Below are 15,787 nucleotides of genomic sequence, written 5' to 3'. Positions count from 1 at the left end.
CCACTAAACAAGGCTTTAGGCGCCCCGCTTGGGGCGCTGAAACTGAATTTCGGCGTGCAAAGTGCCGCAGCGCCACCCGCTGCGGCACGGCAGGCTGCGGTACTGCAGGCCTTCCTCCCACTGTTAAGGGGGAGGTGCCTGCAACAGCGCGATCCCCGCTCGCGAGTGCCGGCAAATGAGCCCGGCACCAAGGAGAAGTGCCGGGCTCTCGGGAAACAGCCGGCAATGCCGCGGGGGGGGGGGGGGGGGGGGGTGGTGTAGGAGGCCGGGGACGGAGGTGCGGGCAGGCGGCCGCCGAAAAACCGGCCGGCCGCACCTCCACCTTAACTCGCCCCACTACCGCCACAGGTAGGCCCCTGTGTACCGGTCGCTATTTGCGGCCGGCGCGGAAGAGGCGGCGGCGACCTAATATGGCGCTCGGGGCGGTAGCGGGGCGCTGCGCACACCGATGACGTCATCGGTGGCGGCGCAGCACTACAGGCTAACGCCGCCATTAGCGCCCCGCTAAATATCGCGGTGGTTGTGGCCAGTGGCGCTAAAGCCTCTGAGTGGCCTCTTTGGGCGCAAACTGGTGGCGCAAGCAACTGAATTTCTAGGCCTAAGTCTCTAAATCAACGGGCCATATTTTGCGACCCCTACGGGTGCGTATGAGGTGTGAACGTGGCCATAGGGGCCGCACAGTTCCGGATTTAGGCTTCCGAAGCGCATGCATTAGAACCCGGAACTTGCGATCTGTCAAAAATCTTCTTGACAGATCCTCCGCATCCCCCAGGAGATGGGCCTCTGCGGGGGGGGGGGGGGGGGGGGGGGGGGGGAGAGTTGCGCTATTTGCCCAACTTCCGCCTGCTGAATGACCGTGAAATTCTTATGCCTGGTACAAGCAGGCGAAAGGCATGCTTTTACCAGCATAAGAGTTTTAAAAAATAGAATAATAAAATTTTATCACTCATTTATACATTAAAAACCCTGTCCAATAAGGCAGGTTTATTTTTAGCCCCATTAAAATTAAAACATATAGGAGTAAAAATGTGGTCGCGCTCCCTTTGGGGGCGCTAACTTCGCCGGGGCGCTACTTTTAGTGGCCCTGTGCCCGAAATTCGATGGTAGCGCCCCAAGCAGGAGGCAGGGCACTACTGGAAGCGCTCCCCCTCCCTCTTGGGGCACTCCAGCCCAATATCGCGGCACTACGTGCCACAGCACCACGCGCACCAGCATGTCGCCCCGCGGTACTGCAGGCCTTCCCGCACGGGGCCCAGCTGGACCTCCAGGGATTGGGGTGACAGCAAGAGGGCCCGGCACTCAAGAGGGCACTAACGGGAGGCGCAAAGCAACTGAATTTTGCCCCCACAAAAAATTAAATTTTTGTTTAAAATATTTAATTAAATGGCATTTTAATTAATTTTAAATATGTAATTGTTTTATTTTTTTATTTCATGTGTGCGTGTATTTTTTAAGTGACCCCCATTCATGCTCATGGGGTTTCTGTACCTATGGAATTCCCATAAGTATGAATGGGGATTCCCTTCTTTCATTGGTTGGGCCGGCCCACGTGATCCCAGGGGCGTTCGTGAACCGCGTGCTCCCCCGGGACACGTGGGCCTCTGCCCGCACGAACCCGGAGGGGTCCAGGATCGCAAGCCTCCCTAACTCCCGGGCCACCAGGTAAATGTGTAGATGTTTTGCTGGTCGCGGGAAACCTCCGATCGCAATATTTCAGGTCAATAAGTTTACATAGAATTTAGAGAATAGAAACAGGCCGATCGGCCCAACTGGTCTATGCCGGTGTTTATGCTCCTCACAAACCTCCTCCCACCTTACTTCATCTCACCCTATCAGCATATCCTTCTATCCCCTTCTAGAAATGTTAGAAAGAAAGACTTGCATTTCTATAGCGCCTTTCACCACCTCAGGACGTTCCAAAGCGCTTTACAGCCAATGGAGTACTTTTGAAGTGTAGTCACCGTTGTAATGTAGGAAATGTTATTACAAGGTTAACAAAGAATGAGATCACTTCTCACTGTGTGCTATAGGAGGGGAGAACAAGTCCCTCTGCTCGTGAACACTTCGACCCCCGACTGGCCACTGCCGCTGCAGGCTCGCTCTCACCAGCCGTGTATCGACGCATTTGCTAAATTCCAGTAAGGGGATTCCTGACCCACGATACAGCAATAACATCCTCACAAACAGCAGATTCTTGAGTAGCTACATCATCAGTCACAGCCTCAGAAACGAGTGGGCAGCTGAGAGTGAAAGGTCAGTGACCCTGCTAATGTGCTGCAGCCCCGTGCACTGTAATCAGGGCTGGAAACAAAGGCAGAGCAAGCTGGATACGTTGTCCATTAACCTGCAAGATATACATGTTTAAACTCGCAGTAACTTCCCGCAGTTCACAGTCCAACAGCTTTAGGGTAGCACTATAGTATTCAATTTCAAAGTTATATTCACGTAGCTTGTAAGATCAGAAAGAGCAATGCTGACAAACCATTAATCAAGTACCGGCGCACTGCCAACCCAAACACACAAACTGGGCAGGGCCAACGTTCAATTTAAATCCACATTAAAACCGCACCATAATCCATTCTCCAATGGCTGAAACTTCCGCTGGATCCCAGCTTCCCAAAGACAGGCCAATCAACCCGCTCAATGCTGAAATATTAAAATGAACATGTTTAGCAGAATTATTACTTGTGGAACTCATTGCTGTATTCAGCCCTCAGGCGAGTGGGGTCTCAGTCTAACACCCAATCTCTCTCTCCCTAATCACAGTTAAGGCCATCTCTGATCATTTGCTTGTAGCCCTCGCCATCACATCCACCGACACCCCCCTCCACCATCCCACCAGCCCCCAGCCCCCCCAACCCTACTTCCTTCTGTGTCCGCCCCTGGAAAAAATTCTCTCCCAACTCTCTTACATCTGCACTTTCAAAATCCCAACTGTCCAGTCTCTGGCCCTCCATTCACCATGACATTTCTGTAGCTACCGATCTGCTCAACCACACCCTCACCTCCGCCTTGGATGCCCTAGTCCCTATTAAAACTATTCCTCTCTCTCACCCTGGCCGTTCCCCATGGTACGGCCCTCATTTCTGCTCCCTTAAGTCCAAGGACGCAGACTCCAACGGATATGGCGGACAACTAGTTTAGCCATTCACCGCCAGATCTGGCTGGACCACATAAAGCATTATCGGGTCCTGCTCTCGTCTGCCAAAACTGCTCACTGTTCTAGAATCATTCTGGAATGCAAAGATAAACCCTGGCTTTTCTCCACTACAAACCGTCTTCTTAAACCCCTCTCCCCTGTCTTCTCCACCCTCACCTCCAACAATAAGTGCGAGGAGTTCATGGATTTCTTTGTAACAAAGATTAAGACCATCCGATCAGCTCCCTCTGCCACTTCCCTCTCTTTCCCTAGCCCACCGGGCCAAACTTCCTCTAAGGTTCCCCCCTGCCCTAACCCTGATCTCACATCTTTCTCCAGTTTCTATCCCACCTCCCCTCATGACCTCTCCGCATGACATCCTTTGTGCCTGTGACAAAGGTAAACTATCCCTCCTCATCCTTCTCGACCTGTCTGCAGCCTTTGACATGGTTGACCACTCCATCCTTCTCCAACGCCTCTCCACCGTCGTCCAGCTGGGTGGGACTGCACTCACCCGGGTGGGACTGCACTCACCCGGTTCCATTCTTATCTAATCGTAGCCAGAGAATCACTTTTTTTATTCACTTATGGGATCTGGGCGTCGCTGGCAAGGCCGGCATTTATTGCCCATCCCTAATTGCCCTTGAGAAGGAGGTGGTGAGCCGCCTTCTTGAACCGCTGCAGTCCGTGTGGTGAAGGTACTCCCACAGTGCTGTTAGTGAGGGAGTTCCAGGATTTTGACCCAGTGATGATGAAGGATCAGCGATATACTTCCAAGGATGGTGTGTGACTCGGAGGGAAGCTTGGAGGTGCGGTGTTCCCATGCGCCTGCTGCCCTTGTCCTTCTAGGTGGAAGAGGTCGCGGGTTTGGGAGGTGCTGCAGTGTATCTTGTAGATGGTACACACTGCAGCCACGGTACGCTGGTGGTGGAGGGAGTGAATGTTGAAGGTGGTGGATGGGGTGCCAGTCAAGCGGGCCGCTTTGTCCTGAATGGTGTCGAGCTTCTCGAGTGTTGTTGGAGCTGCACTCATCCAAGCAAGTGGAGAGTATTCCATCACACTCCTGACTTGTGCCTTGTAGATGGTGGAAAGGCTTTGGGGAGTCAGGAGGTGAGACACTCATCGCAGAATACCCAGCCTCTGACCTGCTCTTGTTGCCACAGTATTTATGTGGCTGGTCCAGTTAAGTTTCTGCAACGGCTTCTCTTCACGCTCCGTCACCTCTGGAATAATGTTCCCTGTAATTTTTTGGTGCGTGGCTCATTCAATTTATCGCGCATTCGCGGTTATTCCCATTGTAAAGCCAGTGAGCGGCCTGCGCAGGACCTCCAGCTCTGGTTATTTCTCATCTAAATGCTGCCCCTCAGCGACATTACCCGTAAACACAATGTCAGTTTCCACATGTACGCTGACGACGCCCAGCTCTACCTCACTACCACCTCTCTCGACCACTCCACTGTCTCTAAATTGTCACGCTGCTTGTCCGATGAGCAGAAATTTCCTACAACTAAATATTGGGAAGACTGAAGTCATTGTTTTCGGTCCCCACCACAAACTCCCTTCTGTAGCCAGTGACTCCATCCCTCTCCCTGGCATCCGTCTGAAGCTGAAACAGACTGTTCGCAACCTCAACGTCCTATTTGACCCTGAGCTAAGCTTCTAACTCCTTATCCTCTCCATCACCAAGGCCGCCTACTTCCACCTCCTAACTCGCACCAAGTCCCGTTCACTGATCGCTGACCTACATTGGCTCCCGGTTAAGCAACTCCTCAATTTCAAAATTCTCATCCTTGTTTTCAAATCCCTCCATGGCCTCGCCCCCTCCCTATCTCTGTAACCTCCTCCAGTCACACAACGCCCCGCCCCACACCCACCTCCTGAGATCTCTGCGCTCCTCTAATTCTGGCCTCTCGCGCATCCCCAATTTCCATCGCTCCACCATTGGCGGCCGTGCCTTCAGATGCCTGGGCTTCAAGCTCTGGGATTCCCTCCCTAAACCTCTCTGCCTCGCTACCTCACTTTCCTCCTTTAAGATGCTCCTTAAAACCTACCTCTCATCTGCCCTAATATCTCCTTATGTGGCTCAGTGTCAAATTTTATTTGATAACTCTCCTGTGAAGCGTCTTGTTTTACTACATTGAAGACGCTGTATAAATCCAAGATGCTGCTGTTGTATATCCCAGTATTTGATTTACAATCCAGCTCTCTCTCTGTTCCCACAGGAATACTCACAGGCTGTGAAAGGATTGTTGAAGTATTCAGGCCCTTATGGAATGAATTGGTGATGTCACTGGAAGGTGAAAAGGTGCATTTATAATCACACCTTTCATAGTCCCCGGACAAACCCAAGAGCTTCACAGCCAATGAAGGACTTTCTGAAGTACACCCAGTTGTTCTTTTTTTAGACAAACGCCGCAGCAGATTTGTGCACAGCAAGATCCCACAAACAGCAATGACCAGTTGTCGTTTGAGGGACCAATGTTGGCAAGGACACCAGGAGACATGTGGGGAACACTCAGCAGGTCAGACAACATCAGTGGAGCAGAGGCAAGTTCAGGTGGGAAATCCTGAACATGGTGCAAATGTGAACCATCAGCCTCCCCACTCTCCCCACAGAGCCTACTGGAGCGTTCCCCACAGAGCCTACTGGAGCGTTCCCCACAGAGCCTACTGGAGCGTTCCCCACTCTCCCCACAGAGCCTGCTGGAGCGTTCCCCACTCTCCCCACAGAGCCTGCTAGAGCGTTCCCCACTCTCCCCACAGAGCCTGCTGGAGCGTTCCCCACTCTCCTCGCAGAGCCTGCTGGAGCGTTCCCCACTCTCCCCGCAGAGCCTGCTGGAGCGTTCCCCACTCTCCCCGCAGAGCCTGCTGGAGCGTTCCCCACTCTCCCCACAGAGCCTGCTGGAGCGTTCCCCACAGAGCCTGCTGGAGCGTTCCCCACTCTCCCCACAGAGCCTGCTGGAGCGTTCCCCACTCTCCCCACAGAGCCTGCTGGAGCGTTCCCCACAGAGCCTGCTGGAGCGTTCCCCACAGAGCCTGCTGGAGCGTTCCCCACAGAGCCTGCTGGAGCGTTCCCCACAGAGCCTGCTGGAGCGTTCCCCACAGAGCCTGCTGGAGCGTTCCCCACTCTCCCCACAGAGCCTGCTGGAGCGTTCCCCACAGAGCCTGCTGGAGCGTTCCCCACTCTCCCCACAGAGCCTGCTGGAGCGTTCCCCACTCTCCCCACAGAGCCTGCTGGAGCGTTCCCCACTCTCCCCACAGAGCCTGCTGGAGCGTTCCCCACTCTCCTCACAGAGCCTGCTGGAGCGTTCCCCACTCTCCCCACAGAGCCTGGAGCGTTCCCCACTCTCCCCACACAGCCTGCTGGAGCGTTCCCCACTCTCCCCACACAGCCTGCTGGAGCGTTCCCCACTCTCCTCACAGAGCCTGATGGAGCATTCCCCACTCTCCTCACAGAGCCTGCTGGAGCGTTCCCCACTGTCCCCACAGAGCCTGCTGGAGCGTTCCCCACTCTCCTCACAGAGCCTGCTGGAGCGTTCCCCACTCTCCTCACAGAGCCTGCTGGAGCGTTCCCCACTCTCCTCACAGAGCCTGCTGGAGCGTTCCCCACTGTCCCCACAGAGCCTGCTGGAGCGTTCCCCACTGTCCCCACAGAGCCTGCTGGAGCGTTCCCCACTGTCCCCACAGAGCCTGCTGGAGCGTTCCCCACTCTCCTCACAGAGCCTGCTGGAGCGTTCCCCACTGTCCCCACAGAGCCTGCTGGAGCGTTCCCCACTGTCCCCACAGAGCCTGCTGGAGCGTTCCCCACTGTCCCCACAGAGCCTGCTGGAGCGTTCCCCACTCTCCCCACAGAGCCTGCTGGAGCGTTCCCCGCAGGGGCTGCTGGACTTGCTGAATGTTCCCAGCATTTTCTGTTTTTAGTGCAGATTTCCAGCAGCGCTGTGCTGTTGGTTGCCTCAGAGCGAGCCTGGATTCTAGGCCTGAAGCCCCAGGTTATGAGTGAGAGGCCGGAGTTATACTGCCGGAGCCAAGCTGGCCTGGGCGCAGCGGGAGAGGCGCCAGTTTAGCGGGTCAGCAGCAAATGCGGAATATGGGGGGCTCGGGGAGGACAGGGTTAATAAAAAGGCAAAAAATTCAAAATGTCATCACATTTACCCCAACAGTTAGGAGCCGCCTGAAGCGGAGAGTCCCGGACTCAGGAGCAGATTGTCGGCACTCACCGTGCGGGAGCTCGGCGCCTTCCCCGCCCGCCACATCCCGGCCCGGCCCGGCCCGGACAGCCCGGCCCCGAACCCCGGCCCCGCCTGCAAACACCGCCCGGCCCCCGGCCCGGGACCGCGCCCGATCCTCGCTCCTCGCTCCCGGAATCCGATTGTCAACACGCCCGCTGCCCAGCGCCGCTCTCCCGGTGCAGAGGGAAGGAGCCCGGAGAAGACAGGAAAAGATTGTGACTCCACTTCCTGCAACCAAACACACCAAGTCTCCGAAAGCCCTCAGGCACTCGGCAATTCTCAGCTTCAGTATCCAGAGTGCCAGCAGCCGCCGCCGAGCGACCGGATTGAAGCTTTGCAGCAACAATTGTAGGAGGCGGATGTGCCCAGTGTGACTGGCAATCTCCCCTTGCCCAGTGTGACTGGCAATCTCCCCTTGCCCAGTGTGACTGGCAATCTCCCCTTGCCCAGTGTGACTGGCAATCTCCCCTTGCCCAGTGTGACTGGCAATCACCCCTTGCCCAGTGTGACTGGCAATCTCCCCTTGCCCAGTGTGACTGGCAATCTCCCCTTGCCCTGTGTGACTGGCAATCTCCCCTTGCCCAGTGTGACTGGCAATCTCCCCTTGCCCAGTGTGACTGGCAATCTCCCCTTGCCCAGTGTGACTGGCAATCACCCCTTGCCCAGTGTGACTGGCAATCTCCCCTTGCCCAGTGTGACTGGCAATCTCCCCTTGCCCTGTGTGACTGGCAATCTCCCCTTGCCCAGTGTGACTGGCAATCTCCCCTTGCCCAGTGTGACTGGCAATCACCCCTTGCCCAGTGTGACTGGCAATCACCCCTTGCCCAGTGTGACTGGCATTCACCCCTTGCCCAGTGTGACTGGCAATCTCCCCTTGCCCAGTGTGACTGGCAATCACCCCTTGCCCAGTGTGACTGGCAATCTCCCCTTGCCCAGTGTGACTGGCATTCACCCCTTGCCCAGTGTGACTGGCAATCAGCCCCTTGCCCAGTGTGACTGGCAATCTCCCCTTGCCCAGTGTGACTGGCATTCACCCCTTGCCCAGTGTGACTGGCAATCTCCCCTTGCCCAGTGTGACTGGCAATCTCCCCTTGCCCAGTGTGACTGGCAATCTCCCCTTGCCCAGTGTGACTGGCAATCTCCCCTTGCCCAGTGTGACTGGCAATCTCCCCTTGCCCAGTGTGACTGGCAATCTCCCCTTGCCCAGTGTGACTGGCAATCTCCCCTTGCCCAGTGTGACTGGCAATCTCCCCTTGCCCAGTGTGACTGGCAATCACCCCTTGCCCAGTGTGACTGGCAATCACCCCTTGCCCAGTGTGACTGGCAATCTCCCCTTGCCCAGTGTGACTGGCAATCACCCCTTGCCCAGTGTGACTGGCAATCTCCCCTTGCCCAGTGTGACTGGCAATCTCCCCTTGCCCAGTGTGACTGGCATTCACCCCTTGCCCAGTGTGACTGGCAATCTCCCCTTGCCCAGTGTGACTGGCAATCTCCCCTTGCCCAGTGTGACTGGCAATCTCCCCTTGCCCAGTGTGACTGGCATTCACCCCTTGCCCAGTGTGACTGGCAATCAGCCCCTTGCCCAGTGTGACTGGCAATCTCCCCTTGCCCAGTGTGACTGGCATTCACCCCTTGCCCAGTGTGACTGGCAATCTCCCCTTGCCCAGTGTGACTGGCAATCTCCCCTTGCCCAGTGTGACTGGCAATCTCCCCTTGCCCAGTGTGACTGGCAATCTCCCCTTGCCCAGTGTGACTGGCAATCTCCCCTTGCCCAGTGTGACTGGCAATCTCCCCTTGCCCAGTGTGACTGGCAATCTCCCCTTGCCCAGTGTGACTGGCAATCTCCCCTTGCCCAGTGTGACTGGCAATCTCCCCTTGCCCAGTGTGACTGGCAATCACCCCTTGCCCAGTGTGACTGGCAATCACCCCTTGCCCAGTGTGACTGGCAATCTCCCCTTGCCCAGTGTGACTGGCAATCACCCCTTGCCCAGTGTGACTGGCAATCACCCCTTGCCCAGTGTGACTGGCAATCTCCCCTTGCCCAGTGTGACTGGCAATCACCCCTTGCCCAGTGTGACTGGCAATCACCCCTTGCCCAGTGTGACTGGCAATCAGCCCCTTGCCCAGTGTGACTGGCAATCACCCCTTGCCCAGTGTGACTGGCAATCTCCCCTTGCCCAGTGTGACTGGCATTCACCCCTTGCCCAGTGTGACTGGCAATCTCCCCTTGCCCAGTGTGACTGGCAATCTCCCCTTGCCCAGTGTGACTGGCAATCACCCCTTGCCCAGTGTGACTGGCAATCTCCCCTTGCCCAGTGTGACTGGCATTCACCCCTTGCCCGGTGTGACTGGCAATCAGCCCCTTGCCCGGTGTGACTGGCAATCTCCCCTTTGCTCACTGTTCACCTTTGCTCACTGTTAACTCGCTCTCTGGCCGGCTGTGCTGAAGTCACTTTGCCCTCAGGATCCCAGCTGCTCTCTGACTGGTCCCAGGACACAGTTACACTGCAACCAGGACCACAGGGAAAACAGCAGAATTTCAACTCATCTTTAATAAACATTAAGAGGAAAGGTGACCCAGCTGTTCAACTGGGGAATGCTTCACCAAAACAAGTGTGAGTATCGTCATCGAAATGGTCTCTGCCATAAAACCACTGAGTGAGGTAATGGGGAATTAGTGAGTGAAAGACATTGGGGCAGGCCAGGAATAAACAAGTGGATCTCCCAACCCTGATTACACCCAAATCCAGTCTCTGGTGGCGATCAACCACCGCCTGTACCAGCCCACCCCAAACAGGGGCCCTCAATTAAACCAACAGATTGGTCACACTATGGGTTTTCACATCAGGAAGGACTTTTTTTTTATTCATTCAGAGGATGCGGGCATCGCTGGCAAGGCCAGCATTTATTACCCATCCCTAATTGCCCTTGAGAAGATGGTGGTGAGCCGCATTGGCTATAACTGAGGGGCTTACTAGGCCATTTCAGAGGGGAGTTAAGAGTCAACCCCATTGCTGTGGATTTGAAGTCACATATCGGCCAGACCAGGTAAGGACGGCAGATTTCCTTCCCTAAAGGACATTAGTGAACCAGATGGGTGCTACGACAATCATGGTCATCATTACTGATACTAGCTTTTTATTCCAGATCTATTAAATTGAATTTAAATTCCCCAGCTGCTGGTGGGATTTGAACTCATGTTTCACAGATTACTAGCCCAGTAACATAACCACTATACCACCGTACTGGGCACACCAGGGAGGATTTGCACACTAGCAGACTGAACCCCAGTCAGAGTGGAACTGCTTCATTCACTTGGTAAACATTCTGGCCTCGCTGTAAACAGTCTTTCCAGCGCAGACATTACACGGGATCCCGGCTCCCAGCAGGAGGCGTACCCATGGGCACCAGGTCTGAGAATCCGGGCCCCACACTAACCCCCTCCCACTAGGAGATCGGCATCGCCCCCCCGCAACACAGACTGATTCCCCTCCCCCAACACAGACTGATTCCCCTCCCCCAACACAGACTGATTCCCCTCCCCCCACAGACTGATTCCCCTCCCCCCCACAGACTGATTCCCCTCCCAGACTGATTCCCCTCCCCCCACAGACTGATTCCCCTCCCCCCCAGACTGATTCCCCTCCCCCCCAGACTGATTCCCCTCCCCCCACAGACTGATTCCCCTCCCCCCAGACTGATTCCCTCCCCCCAGACTGATTCCCCTCCCCCCAAGCCTGATTCCCCTCCCCCCCCAGACTGATTCCCCCCCCAGACTGATTCCCCTCCCCCCAGACTGATTCCCCTCCCCCCAGACTGATTCCCCTCCCCCCAGACTGATTCCCCTCCCCCCCCAAGCCTGATTCCCCTCCCCCAAGACTGATTCCCCTCCCCCCAGACTGATTCCCCTCCCCCCAGACTGATTCCCCCCCCAGACTGATTCCCCTCCCCAGACTGATTTCCCTGCCCACAGACTGATTCCCCTCCCCAGACTGATTTCCCTGCCCACAGACTGATTCCCCCCCCAGACTGATTCCCCTCCCCAGACTGATTTCCCTGCCCACAGACTGATTCCCCTCCCCAGACTGATTTCCCTGCCCACAGACTGATTCCCCCCCACAGACTGATTCCCCTCCCACAGACTGATTTCCCCCACAGACTGATTCCCCTCCCACAGACTGATTTCCCCCCCAGACTGATTCCCCCCACAGACTGATTTCCCCCCCAGACTGATTCCCCCCCAGACTGATTCCCCCCCCCAGACTGATTCCCCCCCAGACTGATTCCCCCCCCAGACTGATTCCCCTGCCCCCCAGACTGATTCCCCCCCCAGACTGATTCCCCTCCCCCCCAGACTGATTCCCCTCCCCCCCAGACTGATTCCCCCCCCCAGACTGATTCCCCTGCCCCCCAGACTGATTCCCCCCCCAGACTGATTCCCCTGCCCCACAGACTGATTTCCCCCCCAGACTGATTCCCCCCACAGACTGATTTCCCCCACAGACTGATTCCCCCCACAGACTGATTTCCCCCCCAGACTGATTCCCCCCCAGACTGATTCCCCCCCCAGACTGATTCCCCCCCCAGACTGATTCCCCTGCCCCCCAGACTGATTCCCCCCCCAGACTGATTCCCCCCAGACTGATTCCCCCCCCCAGACTGATTCCCCCCCAGACTGATTCCCCCCCAGACTGATTCCCCCCCAGACTGATTCCCCTCCCCCCAGACTGATTCCCCTCCCCCCCAGACTGATTCCCCTCCCCCCCAGACTGATTCCCCCCCAGACTGATTCCCCTCCCCCCCAGACTGATTCCCCTCCCCCCCAGACTGATTCCCCCCCCCAGACTGATTCCCCTGCCCCCCAGACTGATTCCCCCCCAGACTGATTCCCCTGCCCCCCAGACTGATTCCCCCCCAGACTGATTCCCCTGCCCTCCAGACTGATTCCCCCCCAGACTGATTCCCCCCCCCAGACTGATTCCCCTGCCCCCCAGACTGATTCCCCCCCCAGACTGATTCCCCTGCCCCCCAGACTGATTCCCCCCCCAGACTGATTCCCCTGCCCCCCAGACTGATTCCCCCCCAGACTGATTCCCCTCCCCCCCAGACTGATTCCCCTCCCCCCCAGACTGATTCCCCTGCCCCCCAGACTGATTCCCCTCCCCCCAGACTGATTCCCCCCCCAGACTGATTCCCCCCCCCCCACAGAAACTATCAAAATAGTCAAAACAATCTGACGCGGAAACGCTAACTCTGTTTCTCTCTCCGCAGAGGCTGCCTGACACTCTCAGTGTTTCCAGCCTTTCATGCTATCATTCAGTATTCATCGGCAGGTCATCCTGCACCAACTGTGAGGTCCGCTCACTCTCAATTTATCAAAATGTTTTGCACTGGGCGATTGGCCAGTTACCCTTTCACTTCCAGCTGCCCTGGTTTTCCTGCTCCCACAATCCCATTAATTTCAGAGCAGCTTCTCTATAAGATTAGCTCACTCATTAGAATATTCTCCCACAGGAGGAGGTGCAATCCTGCAGAGGACATCTTAATGTCATAGCAACATGAGGAGGCCATTCAGCCCCTCGAGCCTGTTCCACCATTCAAATAGATCATTGCTGATCTGTATCTTAACCCCACCTACCCATCGTGGTTCCATAATACCCTTACCCAACAAAAATCTATCAATCTACCAGAGCAGCATAACAGCATCGTACCAGAGCATCGTAACAGCGCATCATAACAGAGCATCGTACCAGATCATCATACCAGATCATCGTACCAGAGCATCGTACCAGAGCATCGTACCAGAGCATCGTAACAGAGCATCGTACCAGAGCATCGTAACAGAGCATCGTAACAGAGCATCGTACCAGATCATCGTACCAGAGTATCGTACCAGATCATCGTACCAGAGCATCGTAACAGAGCATCGTACCAGATCATCGTACCAGAGCATCGTACCAGAGCATCGTACCAGAGCATCGTACCAGAGCATCGTAACAGAGCATCGTACCAGAGCATCGTACCAGAGCATCGTAACAGAGCATCGTACCAGATCATCGTACCAGAGCATCATAACAGCATCGTAACAGAGCATCGTACCAGAGCATCGTAACAGCGCATCGTAACAGCGCATCGTACCAGAGCATCGTACCAGAGCATCGTAACAGAGCATCGTACCAGAGCATCGTACCAGATCATCGTACCAGAGCATCGTACCAGAGCATCGTACCAGAGCATCGTACCCGAGCATCGTACCCAAGCATCGTACCCGATCATCGTACCAGAGCATCGTACCAGGGCATCGTACCAGGGCATCGTACCAGAGCATCATACCAGAGCATCGTACCAGGGCATCGTACCAGAGCATCGTAACAGTTCTCCCAGTGCCCAGAGCCTCCCCCAGTGCCCAGAGCCTCTCCCAGTGCCCAGAGCCTCCCCCAGTGCCCAGAGCCTCCCCCAGTGCCCAGAGCCTCCCCCAGTGCCCAGAGCCTCCCCCAGTGCCCAGAGCCTCTCCCAGTGCCCAGAGCCTCTCCCAGTGCCCAGAGCCTCTCCCAGTGCCCAGAGCCTCTCCCAGTGCCCAGAGCCTCTCCCAGTGCCCAGAGCCTCTCCCAGTGCCCAGAGCCTCCCCCAGTGCCCAGAGCCTCCCCCAGTGCCCAGAGCCTCTCCCAGTGCCCAGAGCCTCCCCCAGTGCCCAGAGCCTCCCCCACTGACTTTCCAGCTTTCAGTGAGCTTTGTCTCAATCAGTTCTCTGATTTACCCACTCACTGCTCTAAAGGTTATTTGAGATCAGATCCTTATGCCTTGCTCTTACTCCCCTTGTGGAAGTTTAATATCTTTCTATAATTCCACACTTTTCCTTGTATACTGAAGGTGCTGTTTGTAAATGATACAAGAGTTTCTCATGACTCCACTGTTTTACAATCTGTCTTCAGAAGAACTTGTACAGAACCCGACAAATCTGCTCAATTACAGGAAGATAAACTGAGGTTTAAATATTTGCAGTGAACAAACGACAACTGGAGACCGGGAGGAGCACAGCGAGAGCGGAGCAGTTAAAAGGAGCGGCAGCAACTGAACAGAGGCAGTTTTTGAAAAAGTGATGTTGGCACAGGGAAGGAGCTGATTGGTGAGTAGCTGGTGAGTGTATTTTTTTTAAGTTTATAAGTTTATTTCTGCTAAGTTAGTTAATAGCCTATTAAAAAGAGGGAAAGAGCTGATTGGTGAGTAGCTGGGGAGTGTTTATTGTTAAGTTTTAAGTTTATTTCTGCTGGGTTAGTTCTTAGTCTATTAAATAGATGCATGGCAGGGCAGCTCAGTCCCGTGGAGTGCACATCCTGTGCCATGTGGGAAGTCCTGGACGCTTCGTGTATCCTGGACGACCACATGTGCAGGAGGTGTCGCTTGCTACAGCAACTCGAGCTCCGGGCTTTGGACCATGAGCGGTGGCTGGAGTCACCGCGGTGCATCCGCGAGGCTGAGAGTTATGTGGATAGCACATTTCTAGAGTTGGTCACCCCGCAGCTTAAGAGTGTGCAGACAGAGAGGGAATGGGTGGCTGCCAGACAGAAGAGGAGGACCAGGCAGGTAGTGCAGGGGTCCCCGGAGTGCATCGCGCTCTCCAACCAGTATTCTGTTCTGAGTACTGGTGAGGGCGATGGTTCCTCTGGGGAGTGCAGTCAGAGTCAAGTCCACGGCACCACGGGTGGCTCAGCTACACAGGGGGGGGAGGAGGAAAAAGAGTGGAAGAGCAATAGTGGTAGGGGATTCGATAGTTAGGAGAGCAGACAGGCGTTTCTGCAGCCGCAGACGTGACTCCAGGATGGTATGTTGCCTCCCTGGTGCTAGGGTCAAGGATGTCACTGAGCGGCTGCAGGACACTCGGAGGAGGGAGGGTGAACAGCCAGAGGTCGTTGTCCATATCGGTACCAACGACATAGGCAGAAAGAGGGATGAGGTCCTGCAGGCAGAGTTTAGGGAGCTAGGAGAGAGATTAAAAAGCAGGACCTCAAATGTAGTAATCTCCGGATTACTACCAGTGCCACGTGCTAGTGAGTACAGGAATAGGAGGATAGAACAGATGAATGCGTGGCTGGAGAGATGGTGCAGGAGGGAGGGATTTAGATTCCTGAGGCATTGGGACCATTTCTGGGGAAGGTGGGACCTGTACAAGCCGGGCGGGTTACACCTCAACAGAGCCGGGACCAATATTCTCGTGGGGAGGTTTGCTCGTGCTGTTGGGGAGGGTTTAAACTAGCTTGGCAGGGGGATGGGTACCAGCATATAGGAGTAGAAAAGAGGAATAAGGTGCATAAAAGAGTGAGTGTGTTGGATAGTACTAGAGAAGAAAGTACTAGAGGCGGTAGTAGTACCACATTAGATAGGAGCAGACTAAAAAAGACTACGAAAAATTCAAAAA

At 55.4% G+C, this 15,787-nt stretch overlaps 1 protein-coding gene across 1 annotated transcript in view; it reads right to left on the bottom strand.

Annotated features, from left to right (window-relative positions):
* The window catches only part of ncor2 (nuclear receptor corepressor 2), a 345,327-nt gene extending 337,638 nt beyond the window's left edge, over positions 1–7,689 (bottom strand). Inside the window, 1 exon segment of the mRNA XM_086011816.1 lies at positions 7,360–7,689. The gene's annotated coding sequence lies outside the window, so the exon portion shown is untranslated.
* Between the last annotated feature and the right edge of the window lie 8,098 nt (positions 7,690–15,787).

This window comes from Somniosus microcephalus, chromosome 19 (assembly GCF_052327205.1).
Source record: "Somniosus microcephalus isolate GS21.2 chromosome 19, FLI_Smic_1.0, whole genome shotgun sequence".
NCBI lineage: Eukaryota > Metazoa > Chordata > Chondrichthyes > Squaliformes > Somniosidae > Somniosus > Somniosus microcephalus.
Note: the sequence above shows the minus strand (reverse complement) of the source record. Positions and strands in the feature narration are given on the sequence as shown.